We start from the raw sequence: 27,068 nt of genomic DNA, 5'->3' as shown, positions 1-27,068 counted from the left end.
TTTCAAACCCATGGGAAACCCTGCGCTTCCCATGGAGCTGAAAGCCCGAGCCCTGGCACGCCCTCCTGCACAGGGCTAAAGCCTTGAACCCCCAGGGCTAAAGCCCCAAGATGGCTGCCCCGCACCTAAAGCCCGGAGCCCTGAATGAGTTGGGTGGAGGAGTGCTCTGGGAAATAATCTCTGAGAATTTAAGCCCTGATGCAAACCTAAATAATGTCAACCAAGAGATCTGTGCCAGATGGGCAAAATGAAGGTGAGCGTCCTCCTCTGAGTTGGCCAGTTTGCTGCAAGGGGAAAATTTCCTTTCTGACTAATCATCGGCAAAGCCTATGCATTATCACAAGGATCGCTCATCACGATATCGATTCTTTGGCTAATCAGCAAGGAAGAAAATAAACAGCTACCCCCATATTTCATCAGCAGTGTAATTACTCTTACCAAGCAATGACTGGTGGAACAATGCTGTCAGGTCATCAAATTGCGGGAGCAAAGAGGCAAAACAGTTCCCCCTGCTGATGGGCCTTTATCCTCGACACACAGTTATTTGGGTTACTAACCTGCCAAACACACATGCCCCCACTTCCAGAGTCTTGCATGAGAGATCTGAACCCAACACCCTTTGGTGCTTGGAATTCTCCCCCATTGCTCCTGTCACTGGGATCTGCATTCTCTACCTTTACCCTGAGTAGTAGTTTAAATCTTTGTTTCCAGTGACAGAATTACATAGTTTGCGCAAGTACTATGTTGGTTTTCCTTGTTACCTGATCTTTAGATTATGTGTTAATTATATTGATTACTGAAGAATTCCCAGTTATCACTTTGAGGGTTGCCAGGTTCTTGCCTCAAGATCAGGCCTCATATGATTCAAATTATTATATAGTTGGGAACCCTGATGTGCACAGTTGCAATACTCACACTATATGAACTCTTTTATAGTTTATCTGTTCAAAGTTCACAGGCCTCAAGCCTTGTGCTAACTTGTTGAAGCTAATGTCTTACAGGATACAGGCCTGTAGGTGTCTTCCGTTACTGCTGAATATAATGCAAAGCAGTAAATATAATAAAGGCAAGCTAGCCCACTGGGCTACAGTAGCAGTGAATATAACAAAGGCAAACTAGCCAACTGGGCTACAGCCTTACTTCACTTTACAAGGGAAAATCACAGCAGATATTTTGGAAGGGATTATGCTGCTTTATTGCTTTGAAATATACAGTGGCTTGTAGGAAAAATGTCTTGGCTTTTTTAGTATTAAATTTGACTTCAATCTGTAAATTCAGTTTCTAAACTTGGGGGAAAAATATAGTAGGCAAGTAAGATTACCTTATACCTTTTTCTACTCAGATAATCTCATTTAAATAAGGACACACTTGCTACACAGTCAAATAACTTAGTTTTCTGAAACCGTTTAAAAGTAAGAAACCATGTAAGAGTTCTTTGTTATCCGTATACTCTGCACTTAGAGCTTAATTTAATATTTGAACTCATATGATCTATGATAGAATATTCTCTCACTCTTGCATTGTACTTTTTTTTCACTGCCCCCCGTTAGCCTTCTGTGCTGCCCAAGGTATGTCTTTGCATCTCTCAAAGCTGTCATGGAAGTTTGTTCAACTGTTAACCTTCACATCCTTCCACCCATACACAAACAAAAATCTTGACATGCTAAAAGTAATTGGAAATAGAGAATTAAAAAATAAAACCCAAATCAACATGGAAATCATTGCTTCCATGACAACCATGGCAAAATGCCAACCTTTCTAACAAAAGAAATGTCTTTCCCTAAGAATTGATGCAAATTGAAATGCGATCGAAATAATGGTTAAAAACAAACACATGCTTATCTGGTGAATAACTTACCCCAAAGACAACAGATACATTAGCAATAAAGTATTTAAAATAATTTACTTCCCCCACCCCACGGTTAAAAGTTGGATCAAAGGCCAGATTTTTATAGGTACCTAGGGGCCAGGTTTGTAAAGGTATTTAGCCACTTAGCTCCCACTAATTTCAATAACAGGTGCCTAAATATATTTTAAAACCTGGGCCGAATCCCTGGCACATGGGGGTTTATCCCCTGTCCAGAACACACAAGGAGGTTGTGGGTTTTTTGGTTTGTTTAGTGTTTACCATTGCAACTCTGGATTTTCTTGTTATCCATATAAATGTTTAATCCCTCTGTAAATCATGCTGAGCTCATGACACAATGATATATCATGCCAATGAGTCCCACAGGCTAACTGCATCGTGTGGAAAAGTATTTGCTTTACCAGTTTTGAATTTTCCACACTTCAGTTTCACTGAGGAGGGAGGATGGTCCAGTGGATAGGGCATTAGCATGGACTTGGGAGACCTAAGTTCAGTTCCCTGCTCCACCACAGACTTCCTGTGTGACCTTGGGCAAATCACTTAGTCTCTGTGCCTCCGTTCCTGACCTGTACAATGTGGATAATAGCACTTCCCTAGCTCACAGGGGTATTTGGGGGATAAGATTTTGAGATGCTCAGATACTGTGGTGTTAGGGGGCCATGTAAGTACCCTAGATAGATATAGACTGTCCTCTTGTTCTTGAATTAATAGACAAGACAGACAAAGGGCAGGAGGAAAAGGAGAGAGAAACAAATGACTTGACCAAGATCACACAGCCAGTCAGTGGCACAACTGGGAATAGAACCCATGTCTCTTGACTTCCAGACCAGTGTCCTGTCCCTTAGAGCATGCTAATAACTATAACACATTCATTGGTATGCAGTAAACAGTGCCATATTTTGTAAAACTGTCATATGTTTATGACTGATTTTTATGGCTGTGTTTGCAATTAACAGGGCAGCAGTAAAAGCAACATGCCAATGTATATAATGCAGATGGGTATGCAGATAGCTGATTATTAATCACCAAAATGTAGCATTCCAAAGGAAAATAATAAAAAGGGATGTATGCTGAGGTAAGTGAACACTCTTTCTCAATCATTTTACTTGAGTCTCCCTAAAGGTGATCTCCATATGACTGCATAAAACACTCGTGCAAATTGATATCCCCTGGAATAATTTTTTATATAGAAAGCACCTTTAAAAAAAAAAAAAGTATTGTACGAAAGTTTGCGTTCACATTCATCCTGGTTCATTTGTTTTTCTTTGAATGGCATATTCAAGTCTTGTTTACGAGAATCGCTGGTTAGTTCTCCTCCCTCTTACCCTGGTGTAAATCAAGAACTGGAGTGATGTGAAGAAGTTATCACAGCGTGAGTGAGAGAAAAGCAAGCCCTGGAGATGCATACTGCTGCAGGTGTTTATGCCATTGCTAGAAGTCAAGGTTGCTAAATAACCTCTACATCTTGTCCAACACTGAATCACCTGAACTGCTCCTCCTGCTCATTTCTGACTATGCTGCTGAGAGCAAGGTTGAATTGAGCAAATGGATCCCGAATGCATTGATTTCTGCAAGTCACGGTGCACTCTAATACAGCCAAAACCACAGTAAATTGTCATGTCTTTAATTCTTTTCTAAACACACTTTGCAAATAATTCCAGCCAATATTTTCCGCACCAAATTGTTCAAAGGTTGCCGGGAAACTCATAGCAAGCATAGCTGGATCTGATTACACTGAACAGCCCTCAAATTAACACTTGAAGACGGGCCAGCATCTCGCTAGGTTATATCAGTGTGGGGGCTATTCAGTTCTGTGTTTCATTGACAGATGGTCTGGACACTGGTAATGTGCTGTTACTAATCAGCAAACTATTTTCTGAATTAAAAATTATAGGGAAAATCCACCAAAGCTCATACTAAATTATAAAGGGCATGAAAAATGGTTGTGTTAACGGCATTCTCTTTATTCTTTAATGGCACATTAAATTATATGGGGAATTAAGGGTTGGCAGTTAAGCCTAGTGGTTAGATCAGAGACCGGGGTGAAGATACCTGGTTTCTATTCTTAGTCCCACCACAGTGTTCCTGGTGATCTTGGCCAAGTCACTTAACGATTGTGCCTCATTGCCTTTATCTGTAAAATGGGGAAGAGGATGCTACTTTTGTATTGTGCTTCGAGCTCTTCCATTGAAAGTAAAAGTATGTAAAAGCAAAGTATTATTACTCCTGGTGAGTAACAGAGAGATACTCTTTTGTTTTGCAAAACAGTAATGAGAGAGAATTATGTGCATCTATTTTGGTAGATAAGATGCACTTTCTTCATGCTGAAATATTCATATCTAGGGCTACCTGTCCCTTCAAGTGACTGAAGAAACTGAGATTGTGGAGTTCTGTGTTTACTATCTTAATGATTTCATATCAGACTTTCTCAGTTTGCAAGTCATAAGAGGATAGTTTGAAAACTGCTGGCACAGGCATTTAAAATTAAACTTGGTCTTCCATTCTGCATATTGAATCTAACTTTGTTTGGCCAAGGGTTAAGGATTGGGCTAGTAGGTGGCCCTGGTCTGGGGCTAGGGATGGAGCTGATAGGGCTCCTCGAGCTAGGGCTAGAATTGGGGCCAGAAGGAGGCCCCGAGGTAGGGTTGGGGCTGTTCCTTGGCCTTGGGTGGGATTAGGTTTTATGCTGATTACAAACTGGGCTAGGATTAGGGATAAGGCTGGATGATGGCTGTAGGCTAAAGTTAGGTCTGTGGTGCAAAAGAGGTCCTGGGGTATGATTAGGATTGGGACTGAGGATTAGAATTAGGGTTGGGGCTGGTTGGCGGTTTCAGGCCTGGGTTAGGCTTGGGGTGTCAGGTGGTGATCCTGAGCAAGAGTTATATTTGGGATCTGTTGGTGGTCCTGGGTTAGTTTTAGGATGGGGAGGGTCACATGATGTCCCTGGGCTAGGGTTCTGTTTGATGCTAGTTTCCACTCCACTGCAATAATGCAGTTGACTCAGTGTGGACACGGGTTTACCCAAGTGGAACACATTGCAAGGTTTGTGTTTGCTTTTGTTAATTACTCCTAACAGCCAACTTCTAAGAAATCTAGTTTTTTATCTTATTTATCAACCAAGCCCACACGCCCTATGGCTCACTTTATTCTTTTTCCTCCTCTAACCTGTTTTGAGTTTGAAACACTAAATGTTCTATGGAATTGCTATCCCCCCTTGTATGTTTTTTCATTGGATATCTATATCTGCTCTCTCTGGGTGCCTTTATCTCTGAACCTCTTCTACTCTAGTTTGTTGTGATGCATCTTCCAGATATCTCTGAAACAGACAATTCCTCAAAGGAACTTCTGAATCTTCTCTACACCTTACCTATAGCTCTGCTTACTGTACAGCTAAGTGCCTTACACCCTTTCTCCACATGCACCTGCCTTTCCTCAGCATTCATAATATCAAGCAGACTGTTTCCCATTTGACTGGATCACATATGGCGTAACTCAGGCTTTTGCCTTGAGAAGAACATCCTGTAATAAAGATCACTGCCACATGAGGTCATTGGGACTGGTACAAAAAGCCAGGACAGTTTTATAACCGCTAATAATATATTAAGAGCTATGGAAGTTGAAACTAAGGTCAATCAAATCTCATGCCTCAAGGGATAGCTTGATTGCCTATGGGAGCGAGGGAGGGAGTTTTTCCACCCATCTGCAGTATTGTGTAGGTGCAGTGTGAGTGGATGCTTTTTGCCTTTCTTTGCAACATCAAGTACTGGTTACTGCCAGAGTCAAGGTACCAGACTAGATGGACCAGTGACTGAATCAGAAGTGGCAAAAACTTTTACGAAGTATCTTCAGGCAAATCACTTTATTCCAGTATCATAAGGGAAATATTGCAAGGTTATATAGGATTTGTACCTCCTATGTACCACACAGCATCCAAGATAGGAACACTATATAGTAGAGGCTTGATTCGCTGCTTGAAGGGTACAACAAATGAAAACACATGCAAAAGGAATTTGCTTTTAGTAAGCTGTGCTTCTCAGCCTCGCAGCTCATACTGGAAACAGCTTCTCTTTGCTGCATCAAATTCACTGATGTGCAGAACAGATTAATTATTAATCATGCCCCTATTTTATGCGTGTCATTACCAGAGCTTAGAGAAAAGAAAAGGAAATCAGGCAGGGTTGAACTGGAAACGGGAATGCACCTTTGTTACTCAGCTGTAATCATCACTGAATAGAACAGAAGTTTCTCAGTCTGAAGAACCCAGAAGCAGGTAATAACGCTGGGGTTAGGGTTTTATATTTCAGTGATGTGATTTTTTTTTTTTTTCAGAATAAGGTTAAAAATCAGTCCAGAGCTAGAACTGTACAAGTAACAGAGGCACATTGGTGTCGTGGCACCGAAGCACTTTTAATTGTTTTCTTCTGTTTCTCTTCATTTATGCGGCAGTGTCAATGAACAGGGCCACGCAAAAAAAATGATTAGCTACAAAAGCAACATAATTACCAGTCGGAGAGATTTCTGGGATGAAAAAAAAGCAGGAAAACCATGTACTGAAAATATAGTGGGCTTGATTCCCCTCTTCCTTGCAACATGGATAGTAGTAGTAATAGCTGGGCAAATCTTGGTGCAAAAGACTCCCAGATGAGATAGTGTGTTTGTCTGTGGAAGGCACAGTCAAGCCATGGAGAGGAACAAGAGCCCACATTCAGTGTCTGTCTGAGAGATGGAAGCAATATCTGCTTTTCCAAGGTAATCATCTTTAGGATAAGATTGTAACTCCCCCTGAGTCCTGCTCAGGAGAGTAAAAGGGCAGAAGGAACCCGCTTATTTCCCTTATCTGGCTATCATATTGTGGGTAGCATCTACAAGGCCGCTACTCCCCCTCCTGTGTACATGGGCAGGTAGTGAACGAGTGACAAGATCAGGAATTAGGCAGATCCTTGAATCAATCTTCTTTTTTTCTTTGCCTCCTCCCCTCTGCCATTCACTGTCCACCACAGCTGAGCTGGCATGGAGGGGGAAGTAATCAGCACCAGAGGTAGGGCTGGTGAAGCTTATTTTCTTGATCTCACAGAGCAAGTGGAAAGGGGCAGGCAAGAACAGATTGTGGCTCTTACTCAATAAATGGTTCCTGGTCTGTTCCTGGGCAAACACAACTATGCACTTCCCCTTATTCGGGACTTGTGGCAAAGCCATAACTGAGCCCCCAAATTGTTTGGTCACCGCAGAGCAGCTGTGCAGTTTAAATAAGTGACAGAACATTTTTTCTCTTACAAAATTATATATTTATTCTGGTCTCTGTGTAATAGAGAGGAGCTAGGACTGAAATACTAAATGAGACTGGAAGGTCAAATGCTACCTAACCTATCTCCAGACTCCTAAAAACCCAACTGTGGAGGTCTACAAAGTTTATCAGCACAGTATAGGAAAGCACCAGTGTTGGGATGACATTTGATCCTTAGTATCTACAGATGATATGTTGTTATACTCACTACAGAAAGTACAATACATAACTGATGATACATGACTGAGCATATAACAAGATAATCCAGAGTGCAATTCACAAGTCTGCTTCTTTACTCTTGAGTTAATGAGTAAATAGGCCAGCATTTCTTCTAAAGGCGCATTCATTATAATTCTAATTACTAATATGTAGAAGCTTGATTTGCATATTAAAGGATGAAACACTCTTATCTGAGATGTGCTAGCATACTTGCTTAGGAAAAAATAAAAGCAAATATATTTTCCCCAACAATTAGTGTTTTGTTCTAACTTTTTAAAAATGTCTTTAGAGTATCAAATAGCTGACTGTGTATTTTTTGTTATCAGAATAGATCGCATTTTAAATTAAAGGGTTTTTAAGCATTTCTTTAGATCCAGCAAGTTGTTCTGATGATGCAAATCTTTTCAGTGGATATGTCAAAACAAACCAAAAAGAACACATTGATTTTTATTATTTCTTAGATTGTAGCCATACAGGGGCTGAAATCTTGTCATCTTGTATGTCTGTAAAGTATTGAGAACATTTTGATACTTCATAAATAATTAATAGTAAGAGTGTTTATAGAAAGCATATTACAGTAATAATCCTTCTCATTCATTTGCTTTATGTGATCAAAAGTGTTTTACAAACATTAATATATAGAGTAAATTTGAATCAGTAAAATTATATCCAGGCAAGTTTATAAAATAGCCTACAGTGGAAAATCAGAGTAGCAGAATGACTATACAAACATATCCTGCAGATTTCATTGTAAGAATGACAGCCGCAAAATATGGATATTAGCTGTGTTAAACCGGATTCAACAACATTCTGACTTTCAATGGTAAATAATTAAAATCTGATACAATAAATAACAGTTGTAGAACCATAGGTGTTTAATTTGTGTCAAAGCACAAAGAGACTGTTTTAACATATGTTGAAACAAGTCGTATTTGTAATTCTAACATTTTAGTTGCTATTTTAAAACAAATGTGTTGCAGAAATCCCTCGAATCCAAGTGCAAGTAACAGACAGTCGAGAGGAAAGGACTGCAGACTCAGGTGTTGAAAGAATTGCCATTCAGGAAAGCAAGTTCTTCACATTTTTAGCTCTTTGAAGCAGGGGAGATTGTCTGTTTGTACAGCACCTAGCACAATGGCATCCTGGTGTGTGTCTGGGATGCCTGAGTGCCACCGCAATACGAATAAGTGTTAATTTGCGTTAAGTTAATTACATACGTGATTGCTTTCCTGAATTGGGCCTCACACAGTTGACCTTATGATTTAAAACAAAACACACCAAAACTCCAGGCTGTTACATCTCTGCCGTCTCAGATCATAATGGACTTCAGCTAAGACCCTGAGCTTTTGGCGTTACCATGGGAGGTGGCAGAACAATAATGCACGCAACTCTACAGCGAGCATGTATATATTGTATACTGCCTTTAGAAGGCAAACAACAAAAATGAATCTATTACATCCATTATAATCCTGTACTGGCCTCTTGTGCAAGGTACAGTGATGTTATGTGGTCATAGTTCTAATGTAATTTCATTTAAAACCACCTACCACCAGTGCTTTCCCTCCATTGACTATAACGTTACTGACTATTTAGGGTTTTAACAGTTTAAAATGTTGAGCAAATGATCTTTCCAATGATCTCCATCAAAATAGTCCACTGGGTAACTGCAAAAATATAAACGATTCTGCTCGTTCCAGTCCCCCCGTGTTGGGAGGCCACTTTGCTAAAGTTTTGTGGCTTTTGCCAAAAGAGCCAGGCCAGTTTACTTTGGTCATGATACTCGGAAAAATTGCCGAATATTAACATTAGAAATTAATTGTGTATGTGGGGCTGAGCATACGTTTTATCAATTAAGAATGTCTCTAAAGAAAACAGAGCTCCCAAATATGCATGCTTGTAGTGGTGCGTTTTCTGTTAATGTGGACAGCAAACACTACAGATCTCACCAGCCCACTCAACATCCATCAGATGGCCATAATTTTTTTGCTGCTACTGCAAAGGGTGTATGTCTACACTGTAATGAAAAACCTGTGGCAGCGAGTCTCGGATTCTGGGTCAACTGACTCAGACTTACGCTGCAGGGCTAAAAATAGCAGTGTAGCCATCCAGGTTGGAGCTGGAGCCTGTGCTCTGAAACCCGGCGAGAGGAGAGGGTCTTGGAGCCTGTCAAGGTTCCTCCCCCACTCTGAACTCTAGGGTACAGATGTGGGGACCTGCATGAAAAAACCCCCTAAGCTTATCTTTACCAGCTTAGGTCCAAACTTCCCCAAGGTACAAAATATTCCACCCTTGTCCTTGGATTGGCCGCTACCACCACCAAACTAATACTGGTTACTGGGGAAGAGCTGTTTGGACGCGTCTTTCCCCCCAAAATACTTCCCAAAACCTTGCACCCCACTTCGTGGACAAGGTTTGGTAAAAAACCTCACCAATTTGCCTAGGTGACTACAGACCCAGACCCTTGGATCTTAAGAACAATGAACAATCCTCCCAACACTTGCACCCCCCCTTTTCTGGGAAATGTTGGATAAAAAGCCTCACCAATTTGCATAGGTGACCACAGACCCAAACCCTTGGATCTGAGAACAATAAAAAAGCATTCAGTTTTCTTACAAGGAGACTTTTAATAAAAAATAGTAGTAAATAGAAATAAAGAAATCCCTTCTGTAAAATCAGGATGGTAGATACCTTACAGGGTAATTAGATTCAAAAACATAGAGAACCCCTCTAGGCAAAACCTTAAGTTACACAAAAGATGCACAGACAGAAATAGTTATTCTATTCAGCACAGTTCTTTTCTCAGCCATTTAAAGAAATCATAATCTAACACGTACCTAGCTAGATTACTTACTAAAAGTTCTAAGACTCCATTCCTGGTCTATCCCCGGTAAAGACCAGCATATAGACAGACACACAGACCCTTTGTTTCTCTCCCTCCTCCCAGCTTTTGAAAGTATCTTGTCTCCTCATTGGTCATTTTGGTCAGGTGCCAGCGAGGTTACCTTTAGCTTCTTAACCCTTTACAGGAGAGAGGAGCTTTCCCCTGGCCAGGAGGGATTTCAAAGGGGTTTACCCTTCCCTTTATATTTATGACAGAGCCCGCCCTGCAGCCTGAGCTGGAATGTCTACACCGTGAAGGTGGAAGGAAATACGTTGAATTTGAATTTTTTGAAAAGAGAGGTTTTATTGATTCTTGGGTCTCCAGTATCGATAATACACCGACCAGATTATATTCTTTGCCACACATCTAATTTAGCAAAGTCGCTCACCATGCAATTTGAAATCTGACTGCATGAAATACATATCATTACTAACAGTGAAAAAGAAAATTCATGGGACTATCCGCAAGAACATTTGTTGAAATGATAGAAGTTGGATTTTTTTCACAAAGTCATCCAATACGTTCTTCAGTGCAGTTATGTATTCATGGGGAAACGGCATTCCAAGTGGAACCTATCAAATCATCATCTTTATCTGGTCTCTTGGTGCATGATCATGATCTCAAGAGAAACTCGTCTCATGTTTCCAATAACAGATGGCAATGGATACCATTTCAACGTCATTCATTGCATGGTAGTTTATGTATGTTTACAATTCTAACAGAAATTCAAAACATGGCTCCTAGTAAGCCTTGAATTTTTATATGTGATGCTTCCCCATCACAAAGCTGCTTGGTTTTGTGGGTACAAAATTATTGCCAGACATATGACACTGCTTTTCATTTTGCTCTTCAACCTGAGGCATGTTTAGGGCTCCATTCATTGTCCTGGGCTCATTTTGGTTTCCTGGCTGTTGCTTTGTAGCTCAGAGATTGTCATTTTGATGTTCGTTTCCATCTTTATTTGAATGATATACAATTCACTTTTCTTGAACACCATTCATGGTCAGCGTTTCATTGTTCCTGACTGCATTCCTAAAACCCAGAAATAGGCAAGCTCTGGTTCTCTTCAGTTTCACCTCACTGATACTCAAGTGCTTTTATTTGGCCCTTTATTATTATTTTGTTTATTTTAATATACCAGCTTGATTCTGATCTTGACTAAGTGATACTTACCACACCTTGAAATATCATCTCTAGTACATTACTGTGCCAGTACTGTCTGTGATTTTACAATACTCAGTGACATGCTCCATGTGTCAGAAGACGCAAAAAAAAAAAAATAGGTTCTTTGTTTAAAAGGTTGCTTCACCCCCACCCCCCCCATGCCGAGGCTTAAGACTGTTCTAATTTTCTTTCTCCCTTATTGTGAAGAATCCTGGGTCAACTGCAAACCATACAATACAAATCTAACTTGGTTGCTTTTCTTGTTTTATCTCTGTTTTTTTATTCTACTGTACATGTCTTCAGTCCATTTGATTTTTCCGGTCTCTGGTGTGGAGCTCCTGAAGTTGAAAGGCCGTGATTCAGTTAAGCCACCAAACTGAAGTCATTGCTGTATGCTGAAGGGTTTGTCTTTTGCCAGTTGAGGATGCTGTTACATTCTTGTGTTAGTCTCAGATTCTGCAGTGGTCCAGGAAGACTCTATATTGAGTAATGTCCCAAACCAAAACCCCAGTGTCTCCTAAATGTTGGACTATATGGATTTCAAATAGCTGTTTTTCCAGCTGCTAAAACTTTCCTTACTTAGCTTTTACTCTGTCTTTATGCAGTCACACCCTCCCTGAACCCCACTGGAGTTTGCTTGAGTGAAAACTGAAAAAGAACGTCAGGATTTGACCTACTCTACAAGAGTAAAAATTGTTTCATGATGACTAAAGGCCCAACCCTGCATTCTTTACTGAGGCAATAGCTCCTTCAGCTTTGTTAGCCCTCCTTGGCACCTGGGCACTGACACCTGAGGTACTGAGCATCTCCTGTAAAGTCAGTGGGAACTGGGGATGCTCAGAACATTGCCAGAGGTACTTAGCACCTCACGGGGTCTGGTCCTTTAAGAGTTAGCTGTGCAGAAGAGTTTTGATCTGGTTAGGATTAGCTCAAGTTCCCTTTAGGGGGAAAGATTCAGGCTACAGGCTGGGAAATAACACTCTAGATGAGGGTAGAGGCCTAGGTTGCAATTCCAGGTCATACAACATGGCTAATGATGTTTTCTATCCCTAGATGGATCAGGAGATTATTCACAGGTTCTGTCACTTCTGAGTCAGGACATAAAAATAAGGGTACAGGTCAAAACCAAACTATCTTAATTAAGTTGAAATATTAAAACTCAGTGAAATTAACTCACTCAGAGTCACTGAATCCCAGTGACGTCTGAATCCATTTTAAATGCTTAGACCTGCTCGGAGAGTCTTCACGAGGGATCATGCTGGGTGCAGATGGTTCCATTTACAGGTGGGCTGGGAACCTTGTTTGCTGACAGCTGGTGTTTGGCAGGTTTTTTTCCTAAATTTTTGCATGGCTTGCACAGAAAATGATCTGCCCCTCGTGCTGCCAGTAAATCAAACCATGTGCTAGTGTAAAACACTCCATGTGCTAGTGTCAAACAGAAATGGGAGACTCTTTAATACTTCCAGGAAGGGCATCTACATGAATTTGAAAGCTCTTTGTTTCCTAGAGTTCTTAGTTGTGTGAAATGAACAAAAAGGACAAACACGCTTTCTCTCTGAAGGAAGTAAAGTGAGGTCTCACACTCTGTGTTTTTTTTCCAATGAGATATAGCCTTATCTGATCCTCAGCTGGGGTAACGAAAGAGAAATCTTCTCAAAATGATCAGGATCACAAAATGTTAGCACATCAGAATTGGGTGGCATTGCAATTTGATTACAGATGTATGGAAAGTCCTCTATCACCCTAGGCAGAAGAAGATGTCCATGAAAACAGAAAAATAATCCATCCTCAACAAATCACAGAATGAACAATAACAAGGTACCCTACAACTAGTGAGCTTTTCAGAAATCAGGATGTATTAGCTAAACTAACCTTAAATGATAACATTATTTCCTACAAATCCCTTTATTTATAATCCATTCTTCTTCTTAAATCCCCTTTTATTTAATTCATTACTCTACTCTTGGGAAAAGGCAGGTTAATAATGCTGCTCTGTACAGGATAGGACATGCATATTTATGAAACCTCATGAATTATTTGCCAAATTGAGCCAAGTCAACATTCATCTTGGAGGTAAGCAATTAAAAGTACTTCCTTGGCTTGTGAGATAATCAATCAACTGAAATTTCAGTTCTTGATCTCATGGTTTGAAATTCAGTTTGACAAAAAGTAACATTGCAGAATACAAGACATCCCTGGTGTGGGAGGATGGGACCTTTAAATTTTAAATATTAAAGGTTCTTTCAGGATCATAAAATGTTGTGTTTTATAAAGGTGCCATATATTTTTTTAAAAGCTGTCACTGTGGAAGGTTCAAAAGGAACGCTGGACTTTAAATCTAAATTCAGAAATAAAAGATTCATGTTTTACAATGCATTTGACTTCTCTGTGGGGTGAGAGGAAAAGTTTTCTGCAAACGCTTTGGAGGGCAAGATTAGAATTCAAAAGGACCTTGATACATTGCAGAACTGGTCTGAAATCAACAGGATGAAATTCAGTAAAGACAAGTGCAAAATACTGCAATAAGGTAGAAAAAATCAAATGCGCAACTAAAAAAATGGGGAACAACTGGCTAAGGAGTAGAACTGCTGAAAAGGATCTTAGGGTTATAGCTGGATCACAGATTGAATATAAGCCAATGATGTGATGCATTTGCAAAAATGGCATTCTGGGATATATTAACAGGAGTGTCGTATCTAAGACTTGGATATGGTAAGGCTTCATCTGGAGTATTGTGTCCAATTTTGGGTGCCACACTTTAGGAAAGATGTGGACAAGTTGGAGAGAATCCAGAAGAGAGCAAAAAGAATGATAAAAGGTTTAGAAAACCTGACCTATGAGGAAAGGTTAAACTGGAAATGTTGAATGAAGACTGAGTTAGGGACTTTATTACAGTCTGTAAGTTTGTTAATGGCTGTTAGAAAGAGGACTGTGATCCACTGCTCTATATGTCCAGTGCAGATAGGACAAGAAGCAATGCGCTTAATCTGCAGCAAGGGAGATTTAAGTTAGATATTGGGAAAAACTTTCTAACTGTAAGGGTAGTTAAGTACTGAAATAGGTTACCAAAAAAGGTTGTGGAATCCCTGTCATCGAAGGTTTTTAAGAACAGGTTAGACAAACAATGGTCAGGGGTGATCTAGGTTTACTTGGTCCTGCCTCAGTCCAGGGGACTGGACTTGATGACCTCTCGAGGTCTCTTCCAGTGCTATATTTCTATGCTTCTGTACTGTGGAAAGTAGCCAATATGTATAGGAAGTATTTCCATGATTGTTATTAGATTTACAAAGCATTCTACTTGATTAGAGCTGTTCAAAACTTTTTCAATGGAACGGTTTTCTGTCAAAAAATACAGTTTCTTCAAAATCAAATGTTTGGGGGAATGCATCAACTGCAATGAAATTTTAGCTGGAAAAATGTCCAAATAAACCATTTCAACTTTAGCTTTTCATTTGGATAATGTTGAAATATTTTGTTACAATTTCATCATTTTGATTTCATTTAGACTTTTCTGTTATATCATAAAAATATTATATACATGTTATTGTATACTATGTTTTGACTTTATAGAAAGAAAACATTTTGATGGCTCTGACTCAACCTTTTTCAAAATTTCTGTTCCACAGGAAAATTTTGCAATTTGCGGGTTTTCAGTACAATTTAGAACAAAAACAAATTTTGAAATGTCAGAATTTCCTGTGCAATAAAAATTCCCGTTTCCATCAAGCCTTAGTTATGATCCACATTTCAGTTTTTGTGTGCCCGACTTTAGCCACCTCAGTGAATCACAGCAACGTTGAGAACTCCAGCAAAACAGCTCTGTTCAAACCCTTGATCACACAAGCTCACGTAAGCTTATGCTCAAATAAATTGGTTAGTCTCTAGGGTGCCACAAGTAATCCTTTTCTTTTTACACAAATGTGAGTTAACCCCAAATGTAGAAATCTAGGGCTGTCAGCTCCATGTGCCAAGTTGGTTTTAATTACCGGCATGAGACACAAGAGGACCAAGGGGCTTGATTTTCCATTGCTTTGCACTTTGTTTAGTTATTTGCACCTTTGTAAAGTGAGTATATAGTGGGTATATAATACTAACAGAACAGTAGCTTTATGAACTCACTTTGCACCAGTGTAACTGACCACCCAAGGTGCAGGGCAATAAAGAATCAGGCCTGAAGGGTCTAAGGCACTGCCCCTGCACTATGGGAGTAAAACTGGTCCCATAGGTAGTCAGGACTAGGTAGAATTCTAGAGCTTAAAACCAGCACCTTGAATGACACCTAGAAACTCATCATGAACCAATGCATCTGTGGATAATGTAGTTTTGGTTATTCAGTATTTTCAGCATATAGGTCTTATCCTGACATTTATTTATTATTAATATGACTGAGAGACTGGTGCAAAAAAAAAAAAAACCTCCATAAATAATCACTTGAATTTTAAAATAAATTCATCCCAGCCATGCTCACATCTTACAGCTATTCATGCAAGAGGGTCTGCTTTCAGAAATGGTGAGTTCACAGGCACCATATGTCAATCTTGCATGTGCAAATAGTACAGCAAAGCAGTTTTTAAATGTGCCGACTTTCTGCAAAGACTGACGCCTGCTTATCTATAATCACTGTGAGTTGTCCCATTGACTTCAGTAGGGCTACTGCCAGTGCATACAGTTTAACACGGGAGTAACTCTTTGTACGTGTGGGGCCTTAGATTGTACGATCTTTGGGACTGTGGCTGTCTCTACCATACGTTTTTAGAGCACCTGGGGCATTCAACCTGGATAATCCTGTAATGTATTACAGTGCATTTGCATTACAAGTCCCCACCCTGGTGTTTTTCCATACAATCCACCATTTGTTGTTGTTTGTTTGCTCCAACCTCCTCCTGCTCTCTCCCTCCCAATCTCTTCACTTTAGCCTCACTTCACCCTTGCCCCTCCTACTTTGCCCCCTTTCTCTTCTCACGCTGCTCTGTCACCGCCGTCCCTTCCTTTTTCTTTCCATTTAGGTAATCCCTGAACTAAATCTCACCCCAAAAAATGCAATAATGGAAGTAGCATGATGTTTATCACCATAATATTGATAGCTCTGCTTGTCTGTTCTATCCTTTCCCCTTACCTGTTTAGACTGTAAACTCTTCAGGGACTCTCTACTACTCTGTGTTTGGACCCAATCTCAGCAGGCCCCATGGTACTATTATAATTCCCATGATGAAAAATAATGTTTTAAAATTAATCTACACAACCCAAACTAGTTTCAAGTTGAAAAGAAGCCTGAAAACTTCTTGCCCCACAGTTTAAATATCTTGCACAACTATTGCCTGAATCTAGCTCAGTAACCTTTATGTTCTTGATGCTACACTTAACAAGATGCATGCCTGATGAGAGTTGCATCAGACTTATGTATTACTGGGCACATATTAGAACTATTATGCTGTACTCTTCCCACCATTTCATGGAATAATAAGAATGAAAAATGCCCAGGCTCCTAATACCATTCCTTTCAGGCTAATGCTTGCTGCTTAATCTTCTGAAAGGGCTCTCTCCTACTGTTTTCATTTGTACTGTAGGAGAAAGCAGAACAAAATGCACAGCAATTAGCAAATGACTGCCCTGTGAAAATGTGTGCCATAATCCTTTTAATTTGAGTAGAGTATCTTGCAAACAAATTTAAGAGGTGGGGAAGGGGTTTGCATAGGGTATAATTCCACCAGTTCATCCAGCGAGCAAGAATGAACATATATTTCCAACACACTGAATCTTTCTTTGCCACTTTAACCGCCTGTATTCTAAAGAAAACAGTGAATTCCATAACACTGCATACAAATGCAATGTAAATTCAGATTTATATTATCTTGATATCTGACAGAACGATAAATTGAATTATGCAAGTTGGCATTTGTTAGGCATTTCACGAGTATTCTGGGGGTGTGAAGCCTCAGTGTTTTCCCCACTCCAGTTTTCCTTAAATGAAGGGAAAACTCAAGCACTGTGCACTGAAGGGCACATTTTGCTGCACAGATAATGGTTAAATTTCTCCTGCGCACTAACAATGGCTGACTTCCTGCTGAGCAATTATTATTTTAGGGGAAGAGAACACCAAAATGAAAGCAAAAGTAAAGTCTTCATGAAAGAACACCTGATGCAGGCATGTAAACTGCCCTCCCCACAGAGGAATCCCCATGTAGCGAGAAAGGTGTGCTAATCACTGGGAAAAAAATCTCCCTGCAGACGTATTGGTGCAGCTCTGGTTGTGTAGCAATATGAGATGTGGCTGCAGAGGCCAAAGGGATCAGCCTCCACAGTAAAAGGCAGGGACTTTTGGTCTCTTTTATCTTAGAGTTATGAAAAAAAAATGGAGTTGTTAAACACAAGCTCTGAGGACTTTAATGCAAAGAATAGCTCATCTGGGATGCTGTGGCCCCCCTCTTTCAGGGCATACCTTCTCTGCACCAGTAGAAAGGAATCAGTGAATTTGTTTAAGATAACCAATGCTGATCTCTGTTCTCCAGCAAAGCTTTAGCAACATGTTCAAGCTCTTGTACAAAATGGTATGACCTGGTTTTATGCTTGTTGCCTTTGTCTTTCATACACATGCTGCTAACTGTTTTACATATCCAGGCAGTCAATTGCTGACTCTTGTCTTTCACACTAAACTCAAATTAATGTTACAAAGCAAAATTAGAGCATGATCTGGGAACAAGAATGCAAATGTGATTTCACGGCACTGTGATCAAGAAGATACATTTCCCTGTATCAATATAGGCTTGAAAGAAGCTTCTGTCAGAGGCATGAAAACAAAAATACCTTGTAATCTGCTGGCATATTAATATGTTCCACCTCTCCTTCTGAAGTCTAAAGTATTGTTTTGTGTGCCAGGGACTGAGACGACCTCCTCATTGCTGCATTCTGACCACATATTTCCAGTGTGATTCTGGATGTCCCCAGATTTTATTTGCTCTTAAAAAAATAGAAAACCCCATTTCCTCCCCTCCCTGCTGAGTTATCACTGGATTAAGTAGTTCTCCTCTACAAACAAAGTTACACCTTTACAATTCACTCCCATTCTAAAAATGTCAGCCATGAGATATGTGGGTGAAGTATTCATCAAGGCATTAAAAAGTCTGTCTCTCTTATAGATTCCTTTTAAAAGTTTCCAATAGGACTATGGGGTGTGTTTTTAAAAAGCTGCCTAAGAGATCTGGACACCCAACTTCCATTAAAATTAATGGAAACTGGGTGACCAAATCCTTTATGTGGTTTTGAAAATCTCAGCCTTGGAGTCTTTTCATTCTAGCTCTTAGATTGGGATGAAGGTACAGTCAGCAGTGATCAAAATCTATTACTATCTGACGGGTGTTTAGTGGCTGCGCTTTCTGGACAAGTGCTTGTGTAATAAAGCGACTACCACAAATGGGACTAACTTGACATCATTACTGACCGTCTCAGCAGAAAGGCAAAGGAATGATGGGGCACAGACAGGTTGCGGGAGAGGCATATTTGTGACACATTTTGTGGGGGGTAAAACTTCCCACCTATGCAGAGGTCCAGCACAAGGTATATGGGTCACTTAATGTAGACACTAACCCTGAGTTCAGTGGGACCACTCACATCAGTGTTGTAGGGTCTTGATCCTACAGCTTGCATGGGACCTCGACATGAGGCATAGGTTTTGTGCTACTCCTCTACACAGAGGGGAATATCACCCTGGATAAACCAAGATCTAGCTCTCTAGGGCTGTTAATCTGGTACCTTTTCAGTCCCACTGAATTCAAATGAAAAAAGGGGTTCTCTAAATGCCATTAATTCAGGACGAACAATGTATCATGTTTCTAATCTGCAGTTTTAGAGGCACTCCAGATCATTCAGAAACAACAGAGACTATCTGATTGTTTAATACAGTTATAAGGACCTGCTTTAAAAAATAATTTATCTACTGGCTGCTGGGGTTGCTTGAAATCCCATTAAACATTCATGAGAGGAAGCATCACTGATAAATTAATAAACACCCCACGCACTAACCTAAAAAAAATTACAAATCTGAAATCTTTGATGCTAAACTGATTAAAAGAAGAAACATTTTGCATGAAACCATTTGGCATATTTCAGTGTATTAACTGAGGCATAATGAAAATGGAAGTTACAGTAAAGGAAAGGAAAAATATCTTCTAAAGCAGGCTGCAATCCTGCAAAACACACACGTGTACCTTTTTTGTGTGTGTGGTAGGATGACCAGGTGTCCTGTTTTCGACCGGAACACCCAGTCGAAAAGGGACCCTGGCAGCTCCGGTTAGGACTGGGTCGTAAAAAGTCTGGTCGGCGGTGCTGTGATACTAAGGCAGGCTAGTCCCTACCTGTTCTGGCTCTGTGCTGCGCCCCAGAAATGGCCAGCAGGTTCAGCTCCTAGGCGGGGGATCACCGGCTTTGCAACCGGCTTTGCACTCTGTATTGGGAATCGGCCAATGGGAGCTGGAGGGGCGGTGCCTCTGGGTGAGAGCAACACATGGAGCCTCCTGACCCCCCACCTAGGACCTGGACCTGCTGGCTGCTTCCGGGGCATGGGCAGCGCAGTGCCAGAAAAGGCAGGAAGCCTGCCTTAGCCTTGTTGCACCGCTGACTAGGAGCTGCCCAAGGTAAGCCTGAACCCCAACCCCCTGTCCCAGCCCTGTGCCCCCCCCAAACCCCGAGCCCCCTCCTGCACCCTCCCACCCCACAACCAGCACCCCCCCAGTCCAGAGCTCTCACCCCCCTGAACCTTAACTTCTTGCCCCAGCCCACAGCCCCCTCCCACACTCTGAACCTCTCATCCCTGGCCCCACCCCAGAGCCTTCACCCCCTCCTGCACCCGAACCCCCTGCCTCAACTCTCAGCCCCCTCCTGCACTCTGAATCACTGGGCCCCACCCCCCAGCCTGGAACTCTGTGTTGTACCCCAAACCCCTCATTCCCGGCCCCACTCCAAAGCCCATACCCCCTCCCCTCTCCCACACCCCAACCTCCTGCCTCAACCTGCAGCCCCCTCCCACATTCCAAATCCCTCGGCCCCACCCCCCAGCCTGGACCCTCTCCTGAACCCCAACTCACTGCCCCAGCCAGGAGCCCCCTCTCACACCCTGAACCCCCTCATTTCTGGCCCCATTCCGGAGCCCTCACCACCCTCCCCCAGCCCAGTGAAAATGAGTGAGGGAGGGGGGGATGTAGTGAGCGAGGGTTGACGTCTCACGGAAGGTGTGGGGCAGGGGGCGGGGCCTCGGGGAAGGGGCAGGGCTAGGGTGTTCAGTTTTGTGTGATTAGAAAGTTTGCAACCCTAATATGTGAGTACTCTTATTAGCATAGTAAGTGCATATTTGCATGATCAGGTCCTTATTAAATAACAATCAAACAGAAGGTAATCATACCTACGTAAATATAATTCATCATTTAATACGATTTTCAAAAAAAGTTAATACTGTTGATATTTTAGGGCATTTTGATTTGGAAACATGAAGGAATTTTCTCATGGTGAAGTGTGTGTGGGGAGGCAAATTCATAAAGTCTTTTCATATATGAAAAATCTTTCCCCACATCCTACCGTTCTCACTGAGGTTGGGGAGGTGAAAGGAGATGGTTTCGGAAGAAAAATCGAATGTATTGTACCTAAAGTGAGAGTGTGTGTGTGTGTATAAATATAAATAACTCTTGTTTCTTTTAAAAAAGAAAACAGGCTGCATTAGAAAAGAGGAAGATGCTGATGAGTCTGTCCAATATGTTGTGTGTTTAATACTTTGCCATTCGGTGAAAAGGGGTTGCCATAACAACCATCATATCTTGTGGTAGCTAAAGATGACTGAGATACATCTTCCTGAAGAGCTCCCCTTGCCAGAGTGTTATGTGGGTTGCAAAAGAATTCTGTACATGAAAACCATGGCCCACACCTTTCCCTCTAGCTCTGAATATAGAGAAGATCCTCTGTGTGTGCAGATCTCTGACCTTCTACACAGGAGGGAGCTGGTACCATGCTGCTGGGCTCCATTGTGCTGGGCACTATACAAATACAGAACAAAAAAACTCCCTACCCTGAAGCGCATTGTATTCCAAGCATCCTGTGTACACACACACACACACACACACACAGAGCGCCTCTTGCTCCATGCACCTCCAAGATACACATACATTCTTGGAGCCCTTTCTCTGACTGTAGAACCCATCGTAGTAATAGAATAAGTATCTTTATTGTAATAATTTGACTATGCAGCATGAATATGAAATGAAAAGGAGTAACTTAGTGTTCACTTATCTCTACCTGTGATATGCTTATTTGCCGGAAAACATTACCACAGATTACCCAGAATATGATGAGATATTTATACTGATACAGTGTATGTTTTAGTATATTCATAACATGATATATAACATGTAAATCTGGAAATGAAAATTCCTCACTGCTTAGAATAATTTTTTGTGGTGAAATTATTTCTGTTTGGAGGGGCAGCACAAGGTCTGTGGGCTTAAAAGGGATTTAGAGTAGATAAGCTTTGTTCTGGTCCTCTGCACAAGATGAATGTCAAACCCATAACCTTCACTGTATATTTGTGTATGCTGATTTTATATTATATATATATATATAATATCATCATTTCATACAGTGGGAAATGATCTACTGGCCATGTCTCTGTCTCCAGTACTACAGATCCCAAACATTAAAATATCAAAGAAACGTAGGCCTGGAAAGGACATCAAGAGGTCATTTAGTCCATCCCTTTGTGCTGAAGCAGGATTAAGTATGCCTAGTGTCATGAGTCAAGCCCCGCAAAATCAGTTGTTTGGTTAAAAATTACAAGTTTTATTTTTGAATTGGGGTGGGGGGGGGGGTTACTTGCATTCTTGCTCTTGAGTCTTTAGGTTGCACTCCAGTCATATTTTCATGCTTTTCTTCACAATCATGAGGGCTGGAAACTTACTTTTTTTTTCAAATGAAAGCCAAGAATTTCATGAACTCGCATGACCCCACCAGCTTCCAGAAGAATACCAATTATTGTGGGGCTCACAATAAAATCATGATGGTTAGCAACACTGTTCTGATTCAAAGCCCACTGAATCAAAAGGAGTCTGCCCAGTGACTTCAGTGGGCTTTGATCAGGCCCTAAGATCAGGCCCTAAATAGCCATTTCTGTTTATGCTATTTGTAATGCTACATTAACATAACCTATGAACAGGACCCTACCAAATTCACGGTCCATTTTGGTCAATGTCATGGTCATAGGATTTAAAAAATCATAAATTTCATTATTTCAGATATTTAAATATGAAATTTCACAGTGTTGTAGCTGTTGGGGTCCTGACCCAAAAGGTGGTGGGGGTGGGGGTGTTTGCAAGGTTATTGCACGGGGAAGGTCACGGTATTGTCACTCTTACTTCTACATTACTACCGGTGCTGCCTTCAGAGCTGGGTGGCCAGAGAGCGGTGGCTGCTGACCAGTAACCCAGCTCTGAAGGCAGAGCTGCCGCCAGCCGCAGCACAGAAATAAGGCTGGCATGGTATGGTACTGCCACCCTTACTTCTGCGCTGCTGCCTTCAGAGCTGGCCCCTCTCTGGCCCAGCAACCACCACTCTCCAGCCACCCAGCTCTGAAGGCAGCACAGAAGTAAGGATGGCGATACCATGACCCCCTTACAATTATCTTGCTCCCCCACATGGCCCCGTTTTGGGTGGGGATCCCCAGTTTGAGAAACACTAGTGAAAGCTGTATAGTATAGGGTAAAAGTACACAAAAGACCAGATTTCACGGGTGAGACCAGATTTCACAGTCTATGACGAATTTTTCATGGCCATGAACTTGGAAGGGCCCTACCTATGAAGCACATAGGATCGCCAAGGATCATCTGACCCTCTGACTACTACCCCATGCTCTCATCCATGTGGGCATGATAGAGCAAGGTATAACCCTGAGCAGATCAGAAGTGACTACAGGGCTCTGGGAGTGAGGGTGAAGGAACTGGAGGTGCAGGTAGTATTCTCATCTATCCATCCAGTCAAGGGTTGTGGCCCAGGCAGAGACAGACACATCCCGGAGGTGAATGCATGGCTGTGTGGATGGTGCTGCCAGGAGGGATTCGGCTTCCTTGTCCAGGGAGGTTTTTCCGAGAAGGACTGCTGAGCAGAGGTGGGGTCTACCTATCAAGGAAGGGAAAGAGTATCTTCAGATACAGACCGGCTAACGTAGTGAGGCAGGCTTTAAACTAGGTTTGACGGGGCAGGAAACAAAAGCTCACAGGTTAAGCCGAAAACATGGAGACCTGGGAGAAGGGTCAGAATCTGTGGGGGAATATGGGCTATTATAACAGACCAGATGAGAGGGAATACAGAGAGGAAATCTAATGAACATCTTAGATCTCTATATACTAATGCAAGAAGTATGGGGAATAAACAGGAAAAATTAGAAATTGGCATAATTGCCATCATAGAACTTGGTGGGATAATGCACGTGACTGGCATATTCGTATAAAAGTGTACAGCTAGTTCAGGAAGGACAGGTAGGGGAAGAAGGCAGGAAGTGTTGCCTTGTGTATCAGAGATATATACATTTGCACTGAGGTTGAGATAGAAGCAGAAGCCAGACCTGTTGAAGGTATCTGGGTAAGGATCAAAGGGGTAAAAACCAAGGGTGATGTCATGCTAGCTGCCCACTATACACCACCTAACCAGCAACAAAAATTATTAAATATCTAGAAAACATGACCTATGAGGAAAGATTGAAAAATTGGCTTTTTTTAGTCTAGAGAAGAGAAGACTGATGGGGGACATAATAGTCTTCAAGTAAATAAAAGGTTGTTATAAAGAGGAGGGTGATAAATTGTTCTCATTAACTGCTGGGGACAGGACAAAAAATAAAGGGCTTAAATTGCAGCAAGGGAGATTTAGGTTAGGCATTAGGAAAAACTTCCTAACTGTCAGGGTAGTTAAGCACAGGAAAAAATTACCTAGGGAGGTTGTAGAATCTCTGTCATTTGAGGTTTATTAAAAACAGTTTAGATAAATTCCTGTCAGGGCCAGTCTAGATCAGTGGTTCTCAAAAAAAAAATTTCCACGGACCATTTGAAAATTGCCAAGGGTCTCGGCAGACCACTTAATGATCTTTCCAAATGTTGTTTGTACCATTAGCTAACTATTGTAAAGCACTTTGGATAAAAGCGCTATATAAAAATAATCTTAATAATTAACGCTTTTTGTTCTATAAATAAAAGCACACAACTCATATTTTAATATCAGTAGTCCTACGTTTCTAATGTGATGGATGTGCCCCCCCCCTCCCCCCCGCGCTCCCCACAGCAGCCCCTGAGCTGAGGCAAGGAAGGAGGGGACTTCTCTCGCTGGTAGCCACAGCCCTGGAACTGGGGAAAGTCGCCTCTTTCTCTGGCTGCCGCAGCCCTGCACATCCCAAATTCCTCCCACCCTCTCCTCTCACCCCACTGCCCCCTCCCACTTACCCCTATTCTCCCCAAGGCCACCACCTCACCTTACATGTGCATCTTCTCAGGGTCCAGGCACCTAATTAGTAGAGCCACGCTTGGCCCTTCATTGTCTCATGTGCGGCCGTTCAGGTGCGCACATTAGAGGGAACTATCCGCAGACCACCTGAATGGAGCATGCGGACCACTGGTGGTCCACGGACAACAGTTTGAGAACCTCTAGTCTAGATAATATAGTCCTGCCTAAGTGCAGGGAACTGGACGAGATGAGGTCCCTTCCAGTTCTACATCGGTATGATTCTATGATATACTAAAAGAAAATCCTGTTGATTTCAGACTAATACTGGAGCAAAGAGGTTTTAGTTGGCAAAGAATTGAGAATAATATGAATATACAATTAGTGAGGGCTGCTAGCTCCAACACTTGCCAATATTTACATTAGATACTGGTTCTTATTAGGGGATGATTGACTGTGAGGAACAAACAGGCTCAAGTCATTAAAATTGTCTTACGCTGGCAGGACATGTTAATTCTAGGATGAACAAATTGGTACAGATAAATGTAGAACTGCCCCCCCCTACACACACACACGCACAATCTGTATTTTCTCCCAATTTTAGACTTTCTTTCAGAAGGTTCTGAAATGTCGTATCTTTTTCTCTATTAGTGTATTTTTAATGTTTGTGCAGCTCTGCGCTTCATGTAATGAAGCCAGATTCACTGATCTACCAGGAAATTGGGACTTATTGCAATGTGCAAAGCCTGATTTGAAGAAGGAACAATTTAAAGTCTTATGAGAGAGCCCATTTTCACAGGATTGGGAGCCCAGTTTTAAAAATACACATGATTGGTGAGTTTTAATAAGCACCCACACTTTAAGATGCTGATCTTTATTGAACTTAACTGCTGACTTGCTTGAGGTTCACTTGTCACTGACTATTGGGCAAGTTTTCTCTAACTTACACTGGTTTTACGCTGGTAAGCTCCATTGATTTTAGTGAAGTTATTCCCGCTTGACAACAGTGTGAGAGCAGAATCAGGCCTGTTATTTTTAAGTCCTACAGGGGCAGAGGTGTGCAGGGTGTTTGTTACCAGAGATGAGCTTCATTGGCTGTGTTTGGGTTCTGGTAGAACCTTCATCATATTTGCTTTCTACTGATGAATCCAAAACTACCCTTGGATTTGGGGATTCATGGAGCCTCGCTCTTTTTTCCCCCCTCTGCAACGTGCGTGATCATTTTTACCCATATAAAGTGGGTTGGAAAACCTTTCAAATCACAATGGTAGCACCTTATAACGACTCTGCATGGTGTAAATAACTAAGCAAGGTGTAAGGCAATGGAGAATTAGGCCCAGTGTCTACCTGAATATTATGAAGTCCCTGTGTGAGATTCATCCTAGCTGCTGCAGGAAAGTGTAAACTTTGAGCCAAAGCTCTAAGTAACTCCTTATTCAACAAAACTGCCATTGATGTCAATGGGAGTTTTACCTGTCCTGATCACTGAGTAAAAAGTGAAGATTTGGTCCTTACAAAAGAGCAGAGTTGCCTTGAAGGTGTAGTGCAGTGAAAGTGAACGGTGTGGAACTGACAAACCATTTCACAGGATATAACCACAGACATTGCAGGACTCTCCAGAACAACAAGCAATATATTCTTCTTCTATCTTTCCAATTAACTTTTTAAAGTCTTTCCTGGCTTTGTGGGACCATTGCAGCAAGTTCAGAACAATGTATGAAAAGAAAAAGGAAACAGACTGTTCTTTGCAGTCTTGTGCATGGTTATTTTGGGCTATTACATTGAACTCATAAAGAGCCAGGACAGATCCGAGGTTTATGTGAGAGAAGGAAGAAAAGGGTCAGTCCTTGGGCCAGTTTTATTCAATATCTTCATTAATGATCTGGAGGAGTGTGTGGATTGCACCCTCAGCAAGTTTGCAGATGACACTAAACTGGCAGGAGAGATAGATACGCTGGAGGGTAGGGATAGGATACAGAGGGCCCTAGACAAATTAGAGGATTGGGCCAAAAGAAATCTAATGAGGTTCAACAAGGACAAGTGCAGAGTCCTGCACTCAGGACGGAAGAATCTCATACACCGCTACAGACTAGGGACCGAATGGCTAGGCAGCAGTTCTGCAGAAAAGGACCTAAGGGTTACAGTGGACGAGAAGCTGGATATGAGTCAACAGTGTGCTGTTGTTGCCAAGA

At 41.5% G+C, this 27,068-nt stretch overlaps 1 protein-coding gene across 1 annotated transcript in view; it reads left to right on the top strand.

The window, feature by feature from the left end:
* Positions 1–6,034: 6,034 nt before the first annotated feature.
* TOM1L1 (target of myb1 like 1 membrane trafficking protein) overlaps positions 6,035–27,068 on the top strand; it is a 244,849-nt gene continuing 223,815 nt past the window's right edge. Inside the window, exon 1 of the mRNA XM_075119249.1 lies at positions 6,035–6,137. The gene's annotated coding sequence lies outside the window, so the exon portion shown is untranslated. The remainder of the gene's footprint in view (positions 6,138–27,068) is intronic.

This window comes from Caretta caretta, chromosome 14, assembly GCF_965140235.1.
Source record: "Caretta caretta isolate rCarCar2 chromosome 14, rCarCar1.hap1, whole genome shotgun sequence".
In the NCBI taxonomy this organism is placed as follows: Eukaryota; Metazoa; Chordata; order Testudines; family Cheloniidae; genus Caretta; species Caretta caretta.
Note: the sequence above shows the minus strand (reverse complement) of the source record. Positions and strands in the feature narration are given on the sequence as shown.